The following is an 18,577-nucleotide window of genomic DNA, read 5'->3' on the forward strand; positions in this document are numbered from 1 at the left end:
GGTATTGTTTGACCTGAGGGTTGTGGTTTGGGCTTGTCCGAAAGGGCACCTTCACAATCTCGTAATTTCTTATCATTAAATTGGTCTCACCAGTTTGCTCTCTTCTCTCTTTCTCGACTTTCAGCGTATTAAACCGGTCACGATCTAACTTGCTTCGGTCTCTACTAACCCCTTTATTTTTTTATCCCATGCATTCTTAAGTATAAGCTCCTTGTCTCTTATATCATAGAAAACTAATTTAATAGGACGTCTTTTATTAGGTTCTCGTTTGCCTAAACGGAAGAAAGTTCTGATTTTACTATCCACATGCTGTATATCAAGTCCATGAAGAAATTGAACTACGTTCTCCCAATCATCTTTTTTCCTCAAATTAGACTCAGTTTTATCGGATTCTTCAATCTCATACACTATAATATTTGCTTTACGCTTTTCTCTATCTTCATGCTCGCTAAACTTCTCCTCCATGCTATTTATTAACTTTTTTTCTAATCTTTCTTCAGTTTTTAAATACATTTCTGTTTGGTTAGATAGTATCTTATCAATTTTCTCAGTATTTGCTTCAATATGCTTTGCTAGCTTAGTTTGTGTTGTTGCAATGCTGGAAAGGTTCTTCATAATATCTTTTGCCGTAGTATTGCATGATCGACAATACCAATGTACCGAGTCATTATTACCATGTGCATTAATCAATTGATAGAGGCTATCACTGACATTTTGACACCCTTTGTGGAACCAAAGATTGCATAGATTGCAGAGCAGACCTTCCTCAATAACATTCTGACTACAAGAGCCACATTCTCCACAAACTTTGCCCTCCTTGGGAACTGATTTCTTTTTTGGGGGCATTTCTATCTATTATTGAGCGAAAAAAATACAAAAATGTCAAACCAATACTAAAACCAATAATAACAATTGAAAATGTCCAACACTACCTAGACCAAATAATCCAAAATAAATAAATAAATAAATAAATAAATAACAGTTGAAAATATCGAACACTGCCTAGGCCGGTAACTGCTAGGCCTACACCTACCTCCTTCCCGGTTAGAGTAGCTGGTTATGAAAGCAAGTCAATCAGGCATGAGTTGGCCTAGCTTTCAAACAACCAAAAATGCTCCTAAATATTTGTCTTTACGGAGTTAAACAGTAAAGTATAGCTCTAGTATTAGGTAATTGTTAGTATCTCTTACAGATAGTGTTACAATTTAGAAGGATTAAAGTGATTTTTAGAGATTTAAATTTAATACTTAACCAACTATGAAAACACACTGTTACCACAACCAAGAGCGCCCTCCTCCTAATGCGCCCTCCTCCTTAACGACAGAGAGACACCGCCCTCGATAGCTCAGTTGGTAGAGCGGAGGACTGTAGAGTTTAATAATTGGTATCCTTAGGTCGCTGGTTCAAATCCGGCTCGAGGGAACATTTTTATTCAATTTTTTCTTTATTTTTCATTGACAATGAATTTTAAAACGATGTTACAGTCTTGAGATAATTTACCCATTCTTGTTTATTTCAAATAAAATATTATAGGCCTAGACAAGAAATAAAATAATTTCCCACACCGGGAATCGAACCCGGGCCGCGGCGGTAAAAAACGCCGAATCCTAACCACTAGACCATATGGGAAAACTTGAGAAACCCCTAAATTTAGGCGCAAATATTGGTGTTCGGGTTTTTCATGGAACACGATTCATTATCAGTACATTTTATTGAAATAAACATTCAATAATAGGTTACGATCAACGAGAGAGAGACACCGCCCTCGATAGCTCAGTTGGTAGAGCGGAGGACTGTAGAGTTTAATAATTGGTATCCTTAGGTCGCTGGTTCAAATCCGGCTCGAGGGAACATTTTTATTCAATTTTTTCTTTATTTTTCATTGATAATGAATTTTAAAACGATTTTACAGTCTTGAGATAATTTACCCATTCTTGATTATTTCAAATAAAATATTATAGGCCTAGACAAGAAATAAAATAATTCCCCACACCGGGAATCGAACCCGGGCCGCGGCGGTGAAAACGCCGAATCCTAACCACTAGACCATATGGGAAAACTTGAGAAACCCCTAAATTTAGGCGCTAATATTGGTGTTCGGGTTTATCATGGAACACGATTCATTATCAGTACATTTTATTGAAATAAACATTCCATAATAGGTTACGATCAACGAGAGAGAGACACCGCCCTCGATAGCTCAGTTGGTAGAGCGGAGGACTGTAGAGTTAAAAAATTGGTATCCTTAGGTCGCTGGTTCAAATCCGGCTCGAGGGAACATTTTTTATTCAAGTTTTTCTTTATTTTTCATTGATAATGAATTTTAAAACGATTTTACAGTCTCGAGATAATTTACCCATTCTTGTTTATTTCAAACAAAATCTAATAGACAAGGAATAAAATAATTTCCCACACCGGGAATCGAACCCGGGCCGCGGCGGTGAGAGCGCCGAATCCTAACCACTAGACCATATGGGAAAACTTGAGAAACCCCTAAATTTAAGCGCTAATATTGGTGTTCTAGTTTTTCATGGAACACGATTCATTATCAGTACATTTTATTGAAATAAACATTCCATAATAGGCTACGATTAACGACAGAGAGACACCGCCCTCGATAGCTCAGTTGGTAGAGCGGAGGACTGTAGAGTTTAATAATTGGTATACTTAGGTCGCTGGTTCAAATCCGGCTCGAGGGAACATTTTTATTCAATTTTTTCTTTATTTTTCATTGACAATGAATTTTAAAACGATTTTAGAGTCTTGAGATAATTTACCCATTCTTGTTTATTTCAAACAGAATCTAATAGACAAGGAATAAAATAATTTCCCACACCGGGAATCGAACCCGGGCCGCGGCGGTGAGAGCGCCGAATCCTAACCACTAGACCATATGGGAAAACTTGAGAAACCCCTAAATTTAAGCGCTAATATTGGTGTTCTAGTTTTTCATGGAACACGATTCATTATCAGTATATTTTATTGAAATAAACATTCCATAATAGGCTACGATTAACGACAGAGAGACACCGCCCTCGATAGCTCAGTTGGTAGAGCGGAGGACTGTAGAGTTTAATAATTGGTATCCTTAGGTCGCTGGTTCAAATCTGGCTGGAGGGAACATTTTTATTCAATTTTTTCTTTATTTTTCATTGACAATGAATTTTAAAACGATGTTACAGTCTTGAGATAATTTACCCATTCTTGTTTATTTCAAATAAAATATTATAGGCCTAGACAAGAAATAAAATAATTTCCCACACCGGGAATCGAACCCGGGCCGCGGCGGTGAAAACGCCGAATCCTAACCACTAGACCATATGGGAAAACTTGAGAAACCCCTAAATGTAGGCGCTAATATTGGTGTTCGGGTTTTTCATGGAACACGATTCATTATCAGTACATTTTCTTGAAATAAACATTCCATAATAGGTTACGATCAACGAGAGAGAGACGCCACCCTCGATAGCTCAGTTGGTAGAGCGGAGGACTGTAGAGTTAAAAAATTGGTATCCTTAGGTCGCTGGTTCAAATCCGGCTCGAGTGAACATTTTTTATTCAATTTTTTTCTTTATTTTTCATTGATAATGAATTTTAAAACGATTTTACAGTCTTGAGATTATTTACCCATTCTTGTTTATTTCAAACAAAATCTAATAGACAAGGAATAACATAATTTCCCACACCAGGAATCGAACCCGGGCCGCGGCGGTGAGAGCGCCGAATCCTAACCACTAGACCATATGGGAAAACTGGAGAAACCCCTAAATTTAAGCGCTAATATTGGTGTTCGTGTTTTTCATGGAACACGATTCATTATCAGTACATTTTATTGAAATAAACATTCCATAATAGGTTACGATCAACGAGAGAGAGACACCGCCCTCGATAGCTCAGTTGGTAGAGCGGAGGACTGTAGATTTAAAAAATTGGTATCCTTAGGTCGCTGGTTCAAATCCGGCTCTAGGGAACATTTTTTATTCAATTTTTTCTTTATTTTTTATTGATAATGAATTTTAAAACGATTTTACAGTCTTGAGATAATTTACCCATTCTTGTTTATTTCAAACAAAATCTAATAGAAAAGGAATAACATAATTTCCCACACCGGGAATCGAACCCGGGCCGCGGCGGTGAGAGCGCCGAATCCTAACCACTAGACCATATAGGAAAACTTGAGAAACTCCTAAATTTAGGCGCTAATATTGGTGTTCGTGTTTTTCATGGAACACGATTCATTATCAGTACATTTTATTGAAATAAACATTCCATAATAGGTTACGATCAACGAGAGAGAGACATCGCCCTCGATAGCTCAGTTGGTAGAGCGGAGGACTGTAGAGTTAAAAAATTGGTATCCTTAGGTCGCTGGTTCAAATCCGGATCGAGGGAACATTTTTTATTCAATTTTTTCTTTATTTTTCATTGATAATGAATTTTAAAAAGATTTTACAGTCTTGAGATAATTTACCCATTCTTGTTTATTTCAAACAAAATCTAATAGACAAGGAATAGAATAAATTCCCACACCGGGAATCGAACCCGGGCCGCGGCGGTGAGAGCGCCGAATCCTAACCACTAGACCATATGGGAAAACTTGAGAAACCCCTAAATTTAGGCTCTAATATTGGTGTTCGGGTTTATCATGGAACACGATTCATTATCAGTACATTTTATTGAAATAAACATTCCATAATAGGTTACGATCAACGAGAGAGAGACACCGCCCTCGATAGCTCAGTTGGTAGAACGGAGGACTGTAGAGTTTAATAATTGGTATCCTTAGGTCACTGGTTCAAATCCGGCTCGAGGGAAAGTTTTTTATTCAATTTTTTCTTTATTTTTCATTGATAATGAATTTTAAAACGATTTTACAGTCTCGAGATAATTTACCCATTCTTGATTATTTCAAATAAAATATTATAGGCCTAGACAAGTAATAAAATAATTTCCCACACCGGGAATCGAACCCGGGCCGCGGCGGTGAAAACGCCGAATCCTAACCACTAGACCATATGGGAAAACTTGAGAAACCCCTAAATTTAGGCGCTAATATTGGTGTTCGGGTTTTTCATGGAACACGATTCATTATAAGTACATTTTATTGAAATAAACATTCAATAATAGGTTACGATCAACAAAAGAGAGACACCGCCCTCGATAGCTCAGTTGGTAGAGCGGAGGACTGTAGAGTTTAATAATTGGTATCCTTAGGTCGCTGGTTCAAATCCGGCTCGAGGGAACATTTTTATTCAATTTTTTCTTTATTTTTCATTGATAATGAATTTTAAAACGATTTTACAGTCTTGAGATAATTTACCCATTCTTGATTATTTCAAATAAAATATTATAGGACTAGACAAGAAATAAAATAATTTTCCACACCGGGAATCGAACCCGGGCCGCGGTGGTGAAAACGCCGAATCCTAACCACTGGACCATATGGGAAAACTTGAGAAACCCCTAAATTTAAGCGCTAATATTGGTGTTCGTGTTTTTCATGGAACACAATTCATTATCAGTACATTTTATTGAAATAAACATTCCATAATAGGTTACGATCAACGAGAGAGAGAGACACCGCCCTCGATAGCTCAGTTGGTAGAGCGGAGGACTGTAGAGTTAAACAATGGTATCCTTAGGTCGCTGGTTCAAATCCGGCTCGAGGGAAAGTTTTTTATTCAATTTTTTCTTTATTTTTCATTGATAATGAATTTTAAAACGATTTTACAGTCTCGAGATAATTTACCCATTCTTGATTATTTCAAATAAAATATTGTAGGCCTAGACAAGTAATAAAATAATTTACCACACCGGGAATCAAACCCGGGCCGCGGAGGTGAAAACGCCGAATCCTAACCACTAGACCATATGGGAAAACTTGAGAAACCCCTAAATTTAGGCGCTAATATTGGTGTTCGGGTTTTTCATTGATCACAATTCATTATCAGTACATTTTATTGAAATAAACATTCAATAATAGGTTACGATCAACAAAAGAGAGACACCGCCCTCGATAGCTCAGTTGGTAGAGCGGAGGACTGTAGAGTTTAATAATTGGTATCCTTAGGTCGCTGGTTCAAATCCGGCTCGAGGGAACATTTTTATTCAATTTTTTCTTTATTTTTCATTGATAATGAATTTTAAAACAATTTTACAGTCTTGAGATAATTTACCCATTCTTGATTATTTCAAATAAAATATTATAGGACTAGACAAGAAATAAAATAATTTTCCACACCGGGAATCGAACCCGGGCCGCGGTGGTGAAAACGCCGAATCCTAACCACTGGACCATATGGGAAAACTTGAGAAACCCCTAAATTTAAGCGCTAATATTGGTGTTCGTGTTTTTCATGGAACACAATTCATTATCAGTACATTTTATTGAAATAAACATTCCATAATAGGTTACGATCAACGAGAGAGAGACACCGCCCTCGATAGCTCAGTTGGTAGAGCGGAGGACTGTAGAGTTAAACAATGGTATCCTTAGGTCGCTGGTTCAAATCCGGCTCGAGGGAAAGTTTTTTATTCAATTTTTTCTTTATTTTTCATTGATAATGAATTTTAAAACGATTTTACAGTCTCGAGATAATTTACCCATTCTTGATTATTTCAAATAAAATATTGTAGGCCTAGACAAGTAATAAAATAATTTACCACACCGGGAATCAAACCCGGGCCGCGGCGGTGAAAACGCCGAATCCTAACCACTAGACCATATGTGAAAACTTGAGAAACCCCTAAATTTAAGCGCTAATATTGGTGTTCGGGTTTTTCATGGATCACAATTCATTATCAGTACATTTTATTGAAATAAACATTCCATAATAGGTTACGATCAACGACAGAGAGACATCGCCCTCGATAGCTCAGTTGGTAGAGCGGAGGACTGTAGAGTTAAAAAATTGGTATCCTTAGGTCGCTGGTTCAAATCCGGCTCTAGGGAACATTTTTTATTCAATTTTTTTCTTTATTTGTCATTGATAATGAATTTTAAAACGATTTTACAGTCTTGAGATAATTTACCCATTCTTGTTTATTTCAAACAAAATCTAATAGACAAGGAATAGAATAATTTCCCACACCGGGAATCGAACCCGGGCCGCGGCGGTGAGAGCGCCGAATCCTAACCACTAGACCATATGGGAAAACTTGAGAAACCCCTAAATTTAGGCTCTAATATTGGTGTTCGGGTTTTTCATGGAACACGATTCATTATCAGTACATTTTATTGAAATAAACATTCCATAATAGGTTACGATCAACGAGAGAGAGACACCGCCCTCGATAGCTCAGTTGGTAGAGCGGAGGACTGTAGAGTTAAAAAATTGGTATCCTTAGGTCGCTGGTTTAAATCCGGCTCGAGAGAACATTTTTTATTCAATTTTTTCTTTATTTTTCATTGATAATGAATTTTAAAACGATTTTACAGTCTTGAGATAATTTACCCATTCTTGTTTATTTCAAACAAAATCTAATAGACAAGGAATAAAATAATTTCCCACACCGGGAATCGAACCCGGGCCGCGGCGGTGAGAGCGCCGAATCCTAACCACTAAACCATATGGGAAAACTTGAGAAACCCCTAAATTTAAGCGCTAATATTGGTGTTCTAGTTTTTCATGGAACACGATTCATTATCAGTACATTTTATTGAAATAAACATTCCATAATAGGCTACGATTAACGACAGAGAGACACCGCCCTCGATAGCTCAGTTGGTAGAGCGGAGGACTGTAGAGTTAAAAAATTGGTATCCTTAGGTCGCTGGTACAAATCCGGCTCGAGGGAACATTTTTATTCAATTTTTTCTTTATTTTTCATTGATAATGAATTTTAAAACGATTTTACAGTCTTGAGATAATTTACCCATTCTTGATTATTTCAAATAAAATATTATAGGACTAGACAAGGAATAAAATAATTTCCCACACCGGGAATCGAACCCGGGCCGCGGCGGTGAGAGCGCCGAATCCTAACCACTAGACCATATGGGAAAACTTGAGAATCCCCTAAATTTAGGCGCTAATATTGGTGTTCGGGTTTTTCATGGAACACGATTCCTTATCAGTACATTTTCTTGAAATAAACATTCCATAATAGGTTACGATCAACGAGAGAGAGACGCCGCCCTCGATAGCTCAGTTGGTAGAGCGGAGGACTGTAGAGTTAAAAAATTGGTATCCTTAGGTCGCTGGTTCAAATCCGGCTCGAGGGAAATTTTTTTATTAAATTTTTTCTTTATTTTTCATTGATAATGAATTTTAAAAGGATTTTACAGTCTTGGGATTATTTACCCATTCTTGTTTATTTCAAACAAAATCTAATAGACAAGGAATAAAATAATTTCCCACACCGGGAATCGAACCCGGGCCGCGGTGGTGAGAGCGCCAAATCCTAACCACTAGACCATATGGGAAAACTTGAGAACCCCTAAATTTAGGCGCTAATATTGGTGTTCGTGTTTATCATGGAACACGATTCATTATCAGTACATTTTATTGAAATAAACATTCCATAATAGGTTACGATCAACGAGAGAGAGACACCGCCCTCGATAGCTCAGTTGGTAGAACGGAGGACTGTAGAGTTTAATAATTGGTATCCTTAGGTCACTGGTTCAAATCCGGCTCGAGGGAAAGTTTTTTATTCAATTTTTTCTTTATTTTTCATTGATAATGAATTTTAAAACGATTTTACAGTCTCGAGATAATTTACCCATTCTTGATTATTTCAAATAAAATATTATAGGCCTAGACAAGTAATAAAATAATTTCCCACACCGGGAATCGAACCCGGGCCGCGGCGGTGAAAACGCCGAATCCTAACCACTAGACCATATGGGAAAACTTGAGAAACCCCTAAATTTAGGCGCTAATATTGGTGTTCGGGTTTTTCATGGAACACGATTCATTATAAGTACATTTTATTGAAATAAACATTCAATAATAGGTTACGATCAACAAAAGAGAGACACCGCCCTCGATAGCTCAGTTGGTAGAGCGGAGGACTGTAGAGTTTAATAATTGGTATCCTTAGGTCGCTGGTTCAAATCCGGCTCGAGGGAACATTTTTATTCAATTTTTTCTTTATTTTTCATTGATAATGAATTTTAAAACGATTTTACAGTCTTGAGATAATTTACCCATTCTTGTTTATTTCAAACAAAATCTAATAGACAAGGAATAAAATAATTTCCCACACCGGGAATCGAACCCGGGCCGCGGCGGTGAAAACGCTGAATCCTAACCACTAGACCATATGGGAAAACTTGAGAAACCCCTAAATTTAGGCTCTAATATTGGTGTTCGGGTTTTTCATGGAACACGATTCATTATCAGTACATTTTATTGAAATAAACATTCCATAATAGGTTACGATCAACGAGAGAGAGACACCGCCCTCGATAGCTCAGTTGGTAGAGCGGAGGACTGTAGAGTTAAAAAATTGGTATCCTTAGGTCGCTGGTTTAAATCCGGCTCGAGAGAACATTTTTTATTCAATTTTTTCTTTATTTTTCATTGATAATGAATTTTAAAACGATTTTACAGTCTTGAGATAATTTACCCATTCTTGTTTATTTCAAACAAAATCTAATAGACAAGGAATAAAATAATTTCCCACACCGGGAATCGAACCCGGGCCGCGGCGGTGAGAGCGCCGAATCCTAACCACTAAACCATATGGGAAAACTTGAGAAACCCCTAAATTTAAGCGCTAATATTGGTGTTCTAGTTTTTCATGGAACACGATTCATTATCAGTACATTTTATTGAAATAAACATTCCATAATAGGCTACGATTAACGACAGAGAGACACCGCCCTCGATAGCTCAGTTGGTAGAGCGGAGGACTGTAGAGTTAAAAAATTGGTATCCTTAGGTCGCTGGTACAAATCCGGCTCGAGGGAACATTTTTATTCAATTTTTTCTTTATTTTTCATTGATAATGAATTTTAAAACGATTTTACAGTCTTGAGATAATTTACCCATTCTTGATTATTTCAAATAAAATATTATAGGACTAGACAAGGAATAAAATAATTTCCCACACCGGGAATCGAACCCGGGCCGCGGCGGTGAGAGCGCCGAATCCTAACCACTAGACCATATGGGAAAACTTGAGAAACCCCTAAATTTAGGCGCTAATATTGGTGTTCGGGTTTTTCATGGAACACGATTCCTTATCAGTACATTTTCTTGAAATAAACATTCCATAATAGGTTACGATCAACGAGAGAGAGACGCCGCCCTCGATAGCTCAGTTGGTAGAGCGGAGGACTGTAGAGTTAAAAAATTGGTATCCTTAGGTCGCTGGTTCAAATCCGGCTCGAGGGAACATTTTTTATTAAATTTTTTCTTTATTTTTCATTGATAATGAATTTTAAAAGGATTTTACAGTCTTGAGATTATTTACCCATTCTTGTTTATTTCAAACAAAATCTAATAGACAAGGAATAAAATAATTTCCCACACCGGGAATCGAACCCGGGCCGCGGTGGTGAGAGCGCCAAATCCTAACCACTAGACCATATGGGAAAACTTGAGAAACCCCTAAATTTAGGCGCTAATATTGGTGTTCGTGTTTATCATGGAACACGATTCATTATCAGTACATTTTATTGAAATAAACATTCCATAATAGGTTACGATCAACGAGAGAGAGACACCGCCCTCGATAGCTCAGTTGGTAGAACGGAGGACTGTAGAGTTTAATAATTGGTATCCTTAGGTCACTGGTTCAAATCCGGCTCGAGGGAAAGTTTTTTATTCAATTTTTTCTTTATTTTTCATTGATAATGAATTTTAAAACGATTTTACAGTCTCGAGATAATTTACCCATTCTTGATTATTTCAAATAAAATATTATAGGCCTAGACAAGTAATAAAATAATTTCCCACACCGGGAATCGAACCCGGGCCGCGGCGGTGAAAACGCCGAATCCTAACCACTAGACCATATGGGAAAACTTGAGAAACCCCTAAATTTAGGCGCTAATATTGGTGTTCGGGTTTTTCATGGAACACGATTCATTATAAGTACATTTTATTGAAATAAACATTCAATAATAGGTTACGATCAACAAAAGAGAGACACCGCCCTCGATAGCTCAGTTGGTAGAGCGGAGGACTGTAGAGTTTAATAATTGGTATCCTTAGGTCGCTGGTTCAAATCCGGCTCGAGGGAACATTTTTATTCAATTTTTTCTTTATTTTTCATTGATAATGAATTTTAAAACGATTTTACAGTCTTGAGATAATTTACCCATTCTTGATTATTTCAAATAAAATATTATAGGACTAGACAAGAAATAAAATAATTTTCGACACCGGGAATCGAACCCGGGCCGCGGTGGTGAAAACGCCGAATCCTAACCACTGGACCATATGGGAAAACTTGAGAAACCCCTAAATTTAGGCGCTAATATTGGTGTTCGGGTTTTTCATGGATCACAATTCATTATCAGTACATTTTATTGAAATAAACATTCCATAATAGATTACGATCAACGAGAGAGAGACACCGCCCTCGATAGCTCAGTTGGTAGAGCGGAGGACTGTAGAGTTAAAAAATTGGTATCCTTAGGTCGCTGGTTCAAATCCGGCTCAAGGGAACATTTTTTATTCAATTTTTTCTTTATTTTTCATTGATATTAATAATGAATTTTAAAACGATTTTACAGTCTTGAGATAATTTATCCATTCTTGTTTATTTCAAACAAAATCTAATAGACAAGGAATAAAATAATTTCCCACACCGGGAATCGAAACCGGGCCGCGGCGGTGAGAGTGCCGAATCCTAACCACTAGACCATGGGAAAACTTGAGAAACCCCTAAATTTAGGCGCTAATATTGGTGTTCGTGTTTTTCATGGAACACGATTCATTATCAGTACATTTTATTGAAATAAACATTCCATAATAGGTTACGATCAACGAGAGAGAGACATCGCCCTCGATAGCTCAGTTGGTAGAGCGGAGGACTGTAGAGTTAAAAAATTGGTATCCTTAGGTCACTGGTACAAATCCGGCTCGAGGGAACATTTTTTATTCAATTTTTTCTTTATTTTTCATTGATAATGAATTTTAAAACGATTTTACAGTCTTGAGATAATTTACCCATTCTTGTTTATTTCAAACAAAATCTAATAGACAAGGAATAAAATTATTTCCCACACCGGGAATCGAACCCGGGCCGCGGCGGTGAGAGCGCCGAATCCTAACCACTAGACCATATGGGAAAACTTGAGAAACCCCTAAATTTAAGCGCTAATATTGGTGTTCGTGTTTTTCATGGAACACAATTCATTATCAGTACATTTTATTGAAATAAACATTCCATAATAGGTTACGATCAACGAGAGAGAGAGACACCGCCCTCGATAGCTCAGTTGGTAGAGCGGAGGACTGTAGAGTTAAACAATGGTATCCTTAGGTCGCTGGTTCAAATCCGGCTCGAGGGAACATTTTTTATTCAATTTTTTCTTTATTTTTCATTGATATTAATAATGAATTTTAAAACGATTTTACAGTCTTGAGATAATTTACCCATTCTTGATTATTTCAAATAAAATATTATAGGACTAGACAAGAAATAAAATAATTTTCGACACCGGGAATCGAACCCGGGCCGCGGTGGTGAAAACGCCGAATCCTAACCACTGGACCATATGGGAAAACTTGAGAAACCCCTAAATTTAAGCGCTAATATTGGTGTTCGTGTTTTTCATGGAACACAATTCATTATCAGTACATTTTATTGAAATAAACATTCCATAATAGGTTACGATCAACGAGAGAGAGAGACACCGCCCTCGATAGCTCAGTTGGTAGAGCGGAGGACTGTAGTGTTAAACAATGGTAAACTTAGGTCGCTGGTTGAAATCCGGCTCGAGGGAACATTTTTATTCAATTTTTTTTTTTATTTTTCATTGACAATGAATTTTAAAACGATTTTACAGTCTTGAGATAATTTACCCATTCTTGATTATTTCAAATAAAATATTATAGGCCTAGACAAGTAATAAAATAATTTACCACACCGGGAATCGAACCCGGGCCGCGGCGGTGAAAACGCCGAATCCTAACCACTAGACCATATGGGAAAACTTGAGAAACCCCTAAATTTAGGCGCTAATATTGGTGTTCGGGTTTTTCATGGATCACAATTCATTATCAGTACATTTTATTGAAATAAACATTCCATAATAGATTACGATCAACGAGAGAGAGACACCGCCCTCGATAGCTCAGTTGGTAGAGCGGAGGACTGTAGAGTTAAAAAATTGGTATCCTTAGGTCGCTGGTTCAAATCCGGCTCAAGGGAACATTTTTTATTCAATTTTTTCTTTATTTTTCATTGATATTAATAATGAATTTTAAAACGATTTTACAGTCTTGAGATAATTTATCCATTCTTGTTTATTTCAAACAAAATCTAATAGACAAGGAATAAAATAATTTCCCACACCGGGAATCGAAACCGGGCCGCGGCGGTGAGAGTGCCGAATCCTAACCACTAGACCATGGGAAAACTTGAGAAACCCCTAAATTTAGGCGCTAATATTGGTGTTCGTGTTTTTCATGGAACACGATTCATTATCAGTACATTTTATTGAAATAAACATTCCATAATAGGTTACGATCAACGAGAGAGAGACATCGCCCTCGATAGCTCAGTTGGTAGAGCGGAGGACTGTAGAGTTAAAAAATTGGTATCCTTAGGTCACTGGTACAAATCCGGCTCGAGGGAACATTTTTTATTCAATTTTTTCTTTATTTTTCATTGATAATGAATTTTAAAACGATTTTACAGTCTTGAGATAATTTACCCATTCTTGTTTATTTCAAACAAAATCTAATAGACAAGGAATAAAATTATTTCCCACACCGGGAATCGAACCCGGGCCGCGGCGGTGAGAGCGCCGAATCCTAACCACTAGACCATATGGGAAAACTTGAGAAACCCCTAAATTTAAGCGCTAATATTGGTGTTCGTGTTTTTCATGGAACACAATTCATTATCAGTACATTTTATTGAAATAAACATTCCATAATAGGTTACGATCAACGAGAGAGAGAGACACCGCCCTCGATAGCTCAGTTGGTAGAGCGGAGGACTGTAGAGTTAAACAATGGTATCCTTAGGTCGCTGGTTCAAATCCGGCTCGAGGGAACATTTTTTATTCAATTTTTTCTTTATTTTTCATTAATATTAATAATGAATTTTAAAACGATTTTACAGTCTTGAGATAATTTACCCATTCTTTTTTATTTCAAACAAAATCTAATAGACAAGGAATAAAATAATTTCCCACACCGGGAATCGAACCCGGGCCGCAGCGGTGAGAGCGCCGAATCCTAACCACTAGACCATATGGGAAAACTTGAGAAACCCCTAAATGTAGGCGCTAATATTGGTGTTCTAGTTTTTCATGGAACACGATTCATTATCAGTACATTTTATTGAAATAAACATTCCATAAGGCTACGATTAACGAGAGAGAGATACTGCCCTCGATAGCTCAGTTGGTAGAGCGGAGGACTGTAGAGTTAAACAATGGTATCCTTAGGTCGCTGGTTCAAATCCGGCTCGAGGGAACATTTTTTATTCAATTTTTTCTTTATTTTTCATTGATATTAATAATGAATTTTAAAACGATTTTACAGTCTTGAGATAGTTTACCCATTCTTGTTTATTTCAAACAAAATCTAATAGACAAGGAATAAAATAATTTCCCACACCGGGTATCGAACCCGGGCCGCAGTGGTGAGAGCGCCGAATCCTAACCACTAGACCATATGGGAAAACTTGAGAATCCCCTAAATGTAGGCGCTAATATTGGTGTTCTAGTTTTTCATGGAACACGATTCATTATCAGTACATTTTATTGAAATAAACATTCCATAATAGGCTACGATTAACGAGAGAGAGACACTGCCCTCGATAGCTCAGTTGGTAGAGCGGAGGACTGTAGAGTTTAATAACTGGTATCCTTAGGTCGCTGGTTCAAATCCGGCTCGAGGGAACATTTTTATTCAATTTTTTTTTTTATTTTTCATTGACAATGAATTTTAAAACGATTTTACAGTCTTGAGATAATTTACCCATTCTTGTTTATTTCAAACAAAATCTAATAGACAAGGAATAAAATAATTTCCCACACCGGGTATCGAACCCGGGCCGCGATTTTTTTTTTTCGTACATAAGTTGGGGACCCCCTCATGAAACGTCACAAAATAAACATGAATAATTCATCAGTTAAATTTTCTTGTTCCGTGTGCACCCAAGCGTATAGCAACAAGAAGTGATTACAGTAGTTTACACAAGTGCGGTACGATTCTAGGCCTATCTCCGCTGTGGTTGCCGCGTGCGATTTCATAATAGAATAGCGGCGTTTTGTGTGGATTGTCGAAATAATCAGCCTTTAGTTTTATGGTGTGTTTAATATAATTTATTACTAAAGAATTACGTGTTAAAATTATAGTTTCTATTGATACTATTAGGCCTAAAAACTATTCTCTAAACCCATGTCTATTCTAGTAGTAGCTGTGTTGGTGTGTGTGACGTGTGTGTTAGAGTCAGCAAAATTAAACAATAAACATTACACAAAAATACATTTTTTATTCTCGTGGGTCTAACCTTCCCATCTGATGTGTTCATATACGCGCAGTTCCTTTGATTACATGCATATTGTTTGATAATAAAATAGCAGAATTTAAAAAATACAGTACACAAATTATACACATTCTTTATTCTTGTGGGTCTAAGCTTTCTTTGGGCTATGTCCAATGAATTACTACTTAGTGTAATGTCTTGCCTAGCTGTCGATTAGCCTCGACTCGACACATTTTGCATAGTGGTGTGTGTGTGTATGAAGAAGAGTGCGCGAAGGCAATCACGTGAATTGACTTAGAATACTAGGCCTACTGTGTAGAAAGTATCGTATCGCAGTTGTGTAATCACTTCTTGTTGCTATACGCTTGGGTGCACACGGAACAAGAAAATTTAACTGATGAATTATTCATGTTTATTTTGTGACGTTTCGTGAGGGGGTCCCCAACTTATGTACGAAAAAAAAAATCGCACCCGGGCCGCGGTGGTGAGAGCGCCGAATCCTAACCACTAGACCATATGGGAAAACTTGAGAAACCCCTAAATTTAGACGCTAATATTGGTGTTCGTGTTTATCATGGAACACGATTCATTATCAGTACATTTTATTGAAATAAACATTCCATAATAGGTTACGATCAACGAGAGAGAGACACCGCCCTCGATAGCTCAGTTGGTAGAACGGAGGACTGTAGAGTTTAATAATTGGTATCCTTAGGTCACTGGTTCAAATCCGGCTCGAGGGAAAGTTTTTTATTCAATTTTTTCTTTATTTTTCATTGATAATGAATTTTAAAACGATTTTACAGTCTCGAGATAATTTACCCATTCTTGATTATTTCAAATAAAATATTATAGGCCTAGACAAGTAATAAAATAATTTCCCACACCGGGAATCGAACCCGGGCCGCGGCGGTGAAAACGCCGAATCCTAACCACTAGACCATATGGGAAAACTTGAGAAACCCCTAAATTTAGGCGCTAATATTGGTGTTCGGGTTTTTCATGGAACACGATTCATTATCAGTACATTTTATTGAAATAAACATTCAATAATAGGTTACGATCAACGAAAGAGAGACACCGCCCTCGATAGCTCAGTTGGTAGAGCGGAGGACTGTAGAATTTAATAATTGGTATCCTTAGGTCGCTGGTTCAAATCCGGCTCGAGGGAACATTTTTATTCAATTTTTTCTTTATTTTTCATTGATAATGAATTTTAAAATGATTTTACAGTCTTGAGATAATTTACCCATTCTTGATTATTTCAAATAAAATATTATAGGACTAGACAAGAAATAAAATAATTTTTCACACCGGGAATCGAACCCGGGCCGCGGTGGTGAAAACGCCGAATCCTAACCACTAGACCATATGGGAAAACTTGAGAAACCCCTAAATTTAGGCGCTAATATTGGTGTTCGGGTTTATCATGGAACACGATTCATTATCAGTACATTTTATTGAAATAAACATTCCATAATAGGTTACGATCAACGAGAGAGAGACACCGCCCTCGATAGCTCAGTTGGTAGAGCGGAGGACTGTAGAGTTAAAAAATTGGTATCCTTAGGTCGCTGGTTCAAATCCGGCTCGAGGGAACATTTTTTATTAAATTTTTTCTTTATTTTTCATTGATATTAATAATGAATTTTAAAACGATTTTACAGTCTTGAGATAATTTACCCACTCTTGTTTATTTCAAACAAAATCTAATAGACAAGGAATAAAATAATTTCCCACACCGGGAATCGAACCCGGGCCGCGGCGGTGAGAGCGCCGAATCCTAACCACTAGACCATATGGGAAAACTTGAGAAACCCCTAAATTTAGGCGCTTATATTGGTGTTCGTGTTTTTCATGGAACACAATTCATTATCAGTACATTTTATTGAAATAAACATTACATAATAGTTTACGATCAAAGAGAGAGAGACACCGCCCTCGATAGCTCAGTTGGTAGAGCGGAGGACTGTAGAGTTAAAAAATTGGTATCCTTAGGTCGCTGGTTCAAATCCGGCTCGAGGGAACATTTTTATTCAATTTTTTTTTTTATTTTTCATTGACAATGAATTTTAAAACGATTTTACAGTCTTGAGATAATTTACCCATTCTTTTTTATTTCAAACAAAATCTAATAGACAAGGAATAAAATAATTTCCCACACCGGGAATCGAACCCGGGCCGCAGCGGTGAGAGCGCCGAATCCTAACCACTAGACCATATGGGAAAACTTGAGAAACCCCTAAATGTAGGCGCTAATATTGGTGTTCTAGTTTTTCATGGAACACGATTCATTATCAGTACATTTTATTGAAATAAACATTCCATAAGGCTACGATTAACGAGAGAGAGATACTGCCCTCGATAGCTCAGTTGGTAGAGCGGAGGACTGTAGAGTTAAACAATGGTATCCTTAGGTCGCTGGTTCAAATCCGGCTCGAGGGAACATTTTTTATTCAATTTTTTCTTTATTTTTCATTGATATTAATAATGAATTTTAAAACGATTTTACAGTCTTGAGATAGTTTACCCATTCTTGTTTATTTCAAACAAAATCTAATAGACAAGGAATAAAATAATTTCCCACACCGGGTATCGAACCCGGGCCGCAGCGGTGAGAGCGCCGAATCCTAACCACTAGACCATATGGGAAAACTTGAGAATCCCCTAAATGTAGGCGCTAATATTGGTGTTCTAGTTTTTCATGGAACACGATTCATTATCAGTACATTTTATTGAAATAAACATTCCATAATAGGCTACGATTAACGAGAGAGAGACACTGCCCTCGATAGCTCAGTTGGTAGAGCGGAGGACTGTAGAGTTTAATAATTGGTATCCTTAGGTCGCTGGTTCAAATCCGGCTCGAGGGAACATTTTTATTCAATTTTTTTTTTTTATTTTTCATTGACAATGAATTTTAAAACGATTTTACAGTCTTGAGATAATTTAC

The 18,577-nt window shown here is 37.1% G+C and overlaps 1 protein-coding gene and 67 non-coding genes across 68 annotated transcripts in view; 39 read left to right on the forward strand and 29 right to left on the reverse strand.

Moving 5' to 3' along the window:
• LOC140060322 (adenylate cyclase type 10-like) overlaps nucleotides 1-18,577 on the forward strand; it is a 120,291-nt gene that overhangs the window by 59,694 nt on the left and 42,020 nt on the right. The gene's annotated exons all lie outside the window — the stretch shown is intronic.
• Trnay-gua (transfer RNA tyrosine (anticodon GUA)) lies at nucleotides 1,335-1,422 on the forward strand. Its single transcript is given in 2 exon segments — nucleotides 1,335-1,371; nucleotides 1,387-1,422. It is a non-coding gene; the product is annotated as a tRNA-Tyr (tRNA).
• Nucleotides 1,763-1,850, forward strand: Trnay-gua (transfer RNA tyrosine (anticodon GUA)). The gene is given in 2 exon segments: nucleotides 1,763-1,799; nucleotides 1,815-1,850. It is a non-coding gene; the product is annotated as a tRNA-Tyr (tRNA).
• Nucleotides 1,984-2,056, reverse strand: Trnae-uuc (transfer RNA glutamic acid (anticodon UUC)). The gene has a single exon. It is a non-coding gene; the product is annotated as a tRNA-Glu (tRNA).
• On the forward strand, nucleotides 2,190-2,277 carry Trnay-gua (transfer RNA tyrosine (anticodon GUA)). The gene is given in 2 exon segments: nucleotides 2,190-2,226; nucleotides 2,242-2,277. It is a non-coding gene; the product is annotated as a tRNA-Tyr (tRNA).
• On the reverse strand, nucleotides 2,407-2,478 carry Trnae-cuc (transfer RNA glutamic acid (anticodon CUC)). The gene has a single exon. It is a non-coding gene; the product is annotated as a tRNA-Glu (tRNA).
• On the forward strand, nucleotides 2,612-2,699 carry Trnay-gua (transfer RNA tyrosine (anticodon GUA)). The gene is given in 2 exon segments: nucleotides 2,612-2,648; nucleotides 2,664-2,699. It is a non-coding gene; the product is annotated as a tRNA-Tyr (tRNA).
• Nucleotides 2,828-2,899, reverse strand: Trnae-cuc (transfer RNA glutamic acid (anticodon CUC)). Its single transcript has one exon. It is a non-coding gene; the product is annotated as a tRNA-Glu (tRNA).
• Nucleotides 3,033-3,120, forward strand: Trnay-gua (transfer RNA tyrosine (anticodon GUA)). Its single transcript is given in 2 exon segments — nucleotides 3,033-3,069; nucleotides 3,085-3,120. It is a non-coding gene; the product is annotated as a tRNA-Tyr (tRNA).
• On the reverse strand, nucleotides 3,255-3,326 carry Trnae-uuc (transfer RNA glutamic acid (anticodon UUC)). The gene has a single exon. It is a non-coding gene; the product is annotated as a tRNA-Glu (tRNA).
• Trnay-gua (transfer RNA tyrosine (anticodon GUA)) lies at nucleotides 3,460-3,547 on the forward strand. The gene is given in 2 exon segments: nucleotides 3,460-3,496; nucleotides 3,512-3,547. It is a non-coding gene; the product is annotated as a tRNA-Tyr (tRNA).
• Nucleotides 3,678-3,749, reverse strand: Trnae-cuc (transfer RNA glutamic acid (anticodon CUC)). The gene has a single exon. It is a non-coding gene; the product is annotated as a tRNA-Glu (tRNA).
• Trnay-gua (transfer RNA tyrosine (anticodon GUA)) lies at nucleotides 3,883-3,970 on the forward strand. Its single transcript is given in 2 exon segments — nucleotides 3,883-3,919; nucleotides 3,935-3,970. It is a non-coding gene; the product is annotated as a tRNA-Tyr (tRNA).
• Trnae-cuc (transfer RNA glutamic acid (anticodon CUC)) lies at nucleotides 4,100-4,171 on the reverse strand. Its single transcript has one exon. It is a non-coding gene; the product is annotated as a tRNA-Glu (tRNA).
• On the forward strand, nucleotides 4,305-4,392 carry Trnay-gua (transfer RNA tyrosine (anticodon GUA)). Its single transcript is given in 2 exon segments — nucleotides 4,305-4,341; nucleotides 4,357-4,392. It is a non-coding gene; the product is annotated as a tRNA-Tyr (tRNA).
• On the reverse strand, nucleotides 4,522-4,593 carry Trnae-cuc (transfer RNA glutamic acid (anticodon CUC)). The gene has a single exon. It is a non-coding gene; the product is annotated as a tRNA-Glu (tRNA).
• Nucleotides 4,727-4,814, forward strand: Trnay-gua (transfer RNA tyrosine (anticodon GUA)). The gene is given in 2 exon segments: nucleotides 4,727-4,763; nucleotides 4,779-4,814. It is a non-coding gene; the product is annotated as a tRNA-Tyr (tRNA).
• Nucleotides 4,950-5,021, reverse strand: Trnae-uuc (transfer RNA glutamic acid (anticodon UUC)). The gene has a single exon. It is a non-coding gene; the product is annotated as a tRNA-Glu (tRNA).
• Trnay-gua (transfer RNA tyrosine (anticodon GUA)) lies at nucleotides 5,155-5,242 on the forward strand. Its single transcript is given in 2 exon segments — nucleotides 5,155-5,191; nucleotides 5,207-5,242. It is a non-coding gene; the product is annotated as a tRNA-Tyr (tRNA).
• Nucleotides 5,377-5,448, reverse strand: Trnae-uuc (transfer RNA glutamic acid (anticodon UUC)). Its single transcript has one exon. It is a non-coding gene; the product is annotated as a tRNA-Glu (tRNA).
• On the forward strand, nucleotides 5,584-5,670 carry Trnay-gua (transfer RNA tyrosine (anticodon GUA)). Its single transcript is given in 2 exon segments — nucleotides 5,584-5,620; nucleotides 5,635-5,670. It is a non-coding gene; the product is annotated as a tRNA-Tyr (tRNA).
• Trnay-gua (transfer RNA tyrosine (anticodon GUA)) lies at nucleotides 6,011-6,098 on the forward strand. The gene is given in 2 exon segments: nucleotides 6,011-6,047; nucleotides 6,063-6,098. It is a non-coding gene; the product is annotated as a tRNA-Tyr (tRNA).
• Trnae-uuc (transfer RNA glutamic acid (anticodon UUC)) lies at nucleotides 6,233-6,304 on the reverse strand. The gene has a single exon. It is a non-coding gene; the product is annotated as a tRNA-Glu (tRNA).
• On the forward strand, nucleotides 6,438-6,524 carry Trnay-gua (transfer RNA tyrosine (anticodon GUA)). Its single transcript is given in 2 exon segments — nucleotides 6,438-6,474; nucleotides 6,489-6,524. It is a non-coding gene; the product is annotated as a tRNA-Tyr (tRNA).
• Nucleotides 6,865-6,952, forward strand: Trnay-gua (transfer RNA tyrosine (anticodon GUA)). Its single transcript is given in 2 exon segments — nucleotides 6,865-6,901; nucleotides 6,917-6,952. It is a non-coding gene; the product is annotated as a tRNA-Tyr (tRNA).
• Trnae-cuc (transfer RNA glutamic acid (anticodon CUC)) lies at nucleotides 7,083-7,154 on the reverse strand. The gene has a single exon. It is a non-coding gene; the product is annotated as a tRNA-Glu (tRNA).
• On the forward strand, nucleotides 7,288-7,375 carry Trnay-gua (transfer RNA tyrosine (anticodon GUA)). The gene is given in 2 exon segments: nucleotides 7,288-7,324; nucleotides 7,340-7,375. It is a non-coding gene; the product is annotated as a tRNA-Tyr (tRNA).
• Nucleotides 7,505-7,576, reverse strand: Trnae-cuc (transfer RNA glutamic acid (anticodon CUC)). The gene has a single exon. It is a non-coding gene; the product is annotated as a tRNA-Glu (tRNA).
• On the forward strand, nucleotides 7,710-7,797 carry Trnay-gua (transfer RNA tyrosine (anticodon GUA)). The gene is given in 2 exon segments: nucleotides 7,710-7,746; nucleotides 7,762-7,797. It is a non-coding gene; the product is annotated as a tRNA-Tyr (tRNA).
• Trnae-cuc (transfer RNA glutamic acid (anticodon CUC)) lies at nucleotides 7,932-8,003 on the reverse strand. Its single transcript has one exon. It is a non-coding gene; the product is annotated as a tRNA-Glu (tRNA).
• Nucleotides 8,137-8,224, forward strand: Trnay-gua (transfer RNA tyrosine (anticodon GUA)). The gene is given in 2 exon segments: nucleotides 8,137-8,173; nucleotides 8,189-8,224. It is a non-coding gene; the product is annotated as a tRNA-Tyr (tRNA).
• Nucleotides 8,354-8,425, reverse strand: Trnae-cuc (transfer RNA glutamic acid (anticodon CUC)). The gene has a single exon. It is a non-coding gene; the product is annotated as a tRNA-Glu (tRNA).
• On the forward strand, nucleotides 8,558-8,645 carry Trnay-gua (transfer RNA tyrosine (anticodon GUA)). Its single transcript is given in 2 exon segments — nucleotides 8,558-8,594; nucleotides 8,610-8,645. It is a non-coding gene; the product is annotated as a tRNA-Tyr (tRNA).
• On the reverse strand, nucleotides 8,781-8,852 carry Trnae-uuc (transfer RNA glutamic acid (anticodon UUC)). Its single transcript has one exon. It is a non-coding gene; the product is annotated as a tRNA-Glu (tRNA).
• Trnay-gua (transfer RNA tyrosine (anticodon GUA)) lies at nucleotides 8,986-9,073 on the forward strand. Its single transcript is given in 2 exon segments — nucleotides 8,986-9,022; nucleotides 9,038-9,073. It is a non-coding gene; the product is annotated as a tRNA-Tyr (tRNA).
• Trnae-uuc (transfer RNA glutamic acid (anticodon UUC)) lies at nucleotides 9,202-9,273 on the reverse strand. The gene has a single exon. It is a non-coding gene; the product is annotated as a tRNA-Glu (tRNA).
• Trnay-gua (transfer RNA tyrosine (anticodon GUA)) lies at nucleotides 9,407-9,494 on the forward strand. The gene is given in 2 exon segments: nucleotides 9,407-9,443; nucleotides 9,459-9,494. It is a non-coding gene; the product is annotated as a tRNA-Tyr (tRNA).
• Nucleotides 9,624-9,695, reverse strand: Trnae-cuc (transfer RNA glutamic acid (anticodon CUC)). The gene has a single exon. It is a non-coding gene; the product is annotated as a tRNA-Glu (tRNA).
• Trnay-gua (transfer RNA tyrosine (anticodon GUA)) lies at nucleotides 9,829-9,916 on the forward strand. The gene is given in 2 exon segments: nucleotides 9,829-9,865; nucleotides 9,881-9,916. It is a non-coding gene; the product is annotated as a tRNA-Tyr (tRNA).
• Trnae-cuc (transfer RNA glutamic acid (anticodon CUC)) lies at nucleotides 10,051-10,122 on the reverse strand. The gene has a single exon. It is a non-coding gene; the product is annotated as a tRNA-Glu (tRNA).
• Nucleotides 10,256-10,343, forward strand: Trnay-gua (transfer RNA tyrosine (anticodon GUA)). Its single transcript is given in 2 exon segments — nucleotides 10,256-10,292; nucleotides 10,308-10,343. It is a non-coding gene; the product is annotated as a tRNA-Tyr (tRNA).
• Nucleotides 10,473-10,544, reverse strand: Trnae-cuc (transfer RNA glutamic acid (anticodon CUC)). The gene has a single exon. It is a non-coding gene; the product is annotated as a tRNA-Glu (tRNA).
• On the forward strand, nucleotides 10,678-10,765 carry Trnay-gua (transfer RNA tyrosine (anticodon GUA)). Its single transcript is given in 2 exon segments — nucleotides 10,678-10,714; nucleotides 10,730-10,765. It is a non-coding gene; the product is annotated as a tRNA-Tyr (tRNA).
• Trnae-uuc (transfer RNA glutamic acid (anticodon UUC)) lies at nucleotides 10,901-10,972 on the reverse strand. Its single transcript has one exon. It is a non-coding gene; the product is annotated as a tRNA-Glu (tRNA).
• Nucleotides 11,106-11,193, forward strand: Trnay-gua (transfer RNA tyrosine (anticodon GUA)). The gene is given in 2 exon segments: nucleotides 11,106-11,142; nucleotides 11,158-11,193. It is a non-coding gene; the product is annotated as a tRNA-Tyr (tRNA).
• On the forward strand, nucleotides 11,533-11,620 carry Trnay-gua (transfer RNA tyrosine (anticodon GUA)). Its single transcript is given in 2 exon segments — nucleotides 11,533-11,569; nucleotides 11,585-11,620. It is a non-coding gene; the product is annotated as a tRNA-Tyr (tRNA).
• Trnay-gua (transfer RNA tyrosine (anticodon GUA)) lies at nucleotides 11,959-12,046 on the forward strand. Its single transcript is given in 2 exon segments — nucleotides 11,959-11,995; nucleotides 12,011-12,046. It is a non-coding gene; the product is annotated as a tRNA-Tyr (tRNA).
• Nucleotides 12,176-12,247, reverse strand: Trnae-cuc (transfer RNA glutamic acid (anticodon CUC)). The gene has a single exon. It is a non-coding gene; the product is annotated as a tRNA-Glu (tRNA).
• On the forward strand, nucleotides 12,383-12,469 carry Trnay-gua (transfer RNA tyrosine (anticodon GUA)). Its single transcript is given in 2 exon segments — nucleotides 12,383-12,419; nucleotides 12,434-12,469. It is a non-coding gene; the product is annotated as a tRNA-Tyr (tRNA).
• Nucleotides 13,040-13,111, reverse strand: Trnae-uuc (transfer RNA glutamic acid (anticodon UUC)). Its single transcript has one exon. It is a non-coding gene; the product is annotated as a tRNA-Glu (tRNA).
• Nucleotides 13,245-13,332, forward strand: Trnay-gua (transfer RNA tyrosine (anticodon GUA)). Its single transcript is given in 2 exon segments — nucleotides 13,245-13,281; nucleotides 13,297-13,332. It is a non-coding gene; the product is annotated as a tRNA-Tyr (tRNA).
• Trnay-gua (transfer RNA tyrosine (anticodon GUA)) lies at nucleotides 13,671-13,758 on the forward strand. The gene is given in 2 exon segments: nucleotides 13,671-13,707; nucleotides 13,723-13,758. It is a non-coding gene; the product is annotated as a tRNA-Tyr (tRNA).
• On the reverse strand, nucleotides 13,888-13,959 carry Trnae-cuc (transfer RNA glutamic acid (anticodon CUC)). Its single transcript has one exon. It is a non-coding gene; the product is annotated as a tRNA-Glu (tRNA).
• On the forward strand, nucleotides 14,095-14,181 carry Trnay-gua (transfer RNA tyrosine (anticodon GUA)). Its single transcript is given in 2 exon segments — nucleotides 14,095-14,131; nucleotides 14,146-14,181. It is a non-coding gene; the product is annotated as a tRNA-Tyr (tRNA).
• Trnae-cuc (transfer RNA glutamic acid (anticodon CUC)) lies at nucleotides 14,317-14,388 on the reverse strand. Its single transcript has one exon. It is a non-coding gene; the product is annotated as a tRNA-Glu (tRNA).
• Nucleotides 14,520-14,606, forward strand: Trnay-gua (transfer RNA tyrosine (anticodon GUA)). The gene is given in 2 exon segments: nucleotides 14,520-14,556; nucleotides 14,571-14,606. It is a non-coding gene; the product is annotated as a tRNA-Tyr (tRNA).
• Nucleotides 14,742-14,813, reverse strand: Trnae-cuc (transfer RNA glutamic acid (anticodon CUC)). Its single transcript has one exon. It is a non-coding gene; the product is annotated as a tRNA-Glu (tRNA).
• Nucleotides 14,947-15,034, forward strand: Trnay-gua (transfer RNA tyrosine (anticodon GUA)). The gene is given in 2 exon segments: nucleotides 14,947-14,983; nucleotides 14,999-15,034. It is a non-coding gene; the product is annotated as a tRNA-Tyr (tRNA).
• On the forward strand, nucleotides 16,280-16,367 carry Trnay-gua (transfer RNA tyrosine (anticodon GUA)). The gene is given in 2 exon segments: nucleotides 16,280-16,316; nucleotides 16,332-16,367. It is a non-coding gene; the product is annotated as a tRNA-Tyr (tRNA).
• Trnae-uuc (transfer RNA glutamic acid (anticodon UUC)) lies at nucleotides 16,503-16,574 on the reverse strand. Its single transcript has one exon. It is a non-coding gene; the product is annotated as a tRNA-Glu (tRNA).
• On the forward strand, nucleotides 16,708-16,795 carry Trnay-gua (transfer RNA tyrosine (anticodon GUA)). The gene is given in 2 exon segments: nucleotides 16,708-16,744; nucleotides 16,760-16,795. It is a non-coding gene; the product is annotated as a tRNA-Tyr (tRNA).
• Trnay-gua (transfer RNA tyrosine (anticodon GUA)) lies at nucleotides 17,135-17,222 on the forward strand. The gene is given in 2 exon segments: nucleotides 17,135-17,171; nucleotides 17,187-17,222. It is a non-coding gene; the product is annotated as a tRNA-Tyr (tRNA).
• On the reverse strand, nucleotides 17,358-17,429 carry Trnae-cuc (transfer RNA glutamic acid (anticodon CUC)). The gene has a single exon. It is a non-coding gene; the product is annotated as a tRNA-Glu (tRNA).
• Nucleotides 17,563-17,650, forward strand: Trnay-gua (transfer RNA tyrosine (anticodon GUA)). The gene is given in 2 exon segments: nucleotides 17,563-17,599; nucleotides 17,615-17,650. It is a non-coding gene; the product is annotated as a tRNA-Tyr (tRNA).
• On the reverse strand, nucleotides 17,780-17,851 carry Trnae-cuc (transfer RNA glutamic acid (anticodon CUC)). The gene has a single exon. It is a non-coding gene; the product is annotated as a tRNA-Glu (tRNA).
• Nucleotides 17,983-18,069, forward strand: Trnay-gua (transfer RNA tyrosine (anticodon GUA)). The gene is given in 2 exon segments: nucleotides 17,983-18,019; nucleotides 18,034-18,069. It is a non-coding gene; the product is annotated as a tRNA-Tyr (tRNA).
• Trnae-cuc (transfer RNA glutamic acid (anticodon CUC)) lies at nucleotides 18,205-18,276 on the reverse strand. The gene has a single exon. It is a non-coding gene; the product is annotated as a tRNA-Glu (tRNA).
• On the forward strand, nucleotides 18,410-18,497 carry Trnay-gua (transfer RNA tyrosine (anticodon GUA)). Its single transcript is given in 2 exon segments — nucleotides 18,410-18,446; nucleotides 18,462-18,497. It is a non-coding gene; the product is annotated as a tRNA-Tyr (tRNA).

Source organism: Antedon mediterranea, chromosome 10 (assembly GCF_964355755.1).
Source record: "Antedon mediterranea chromosome 10, ecAntMedi1.1, whole genome shotgun sequence".
In the NCBI taxonomy this organism is placed as follows: Eukaryota; Metazoa; Echinodermata; class Crinoidea; order Comatulida; family Antedonidae; genus Antedon; species Antedon mediterranea.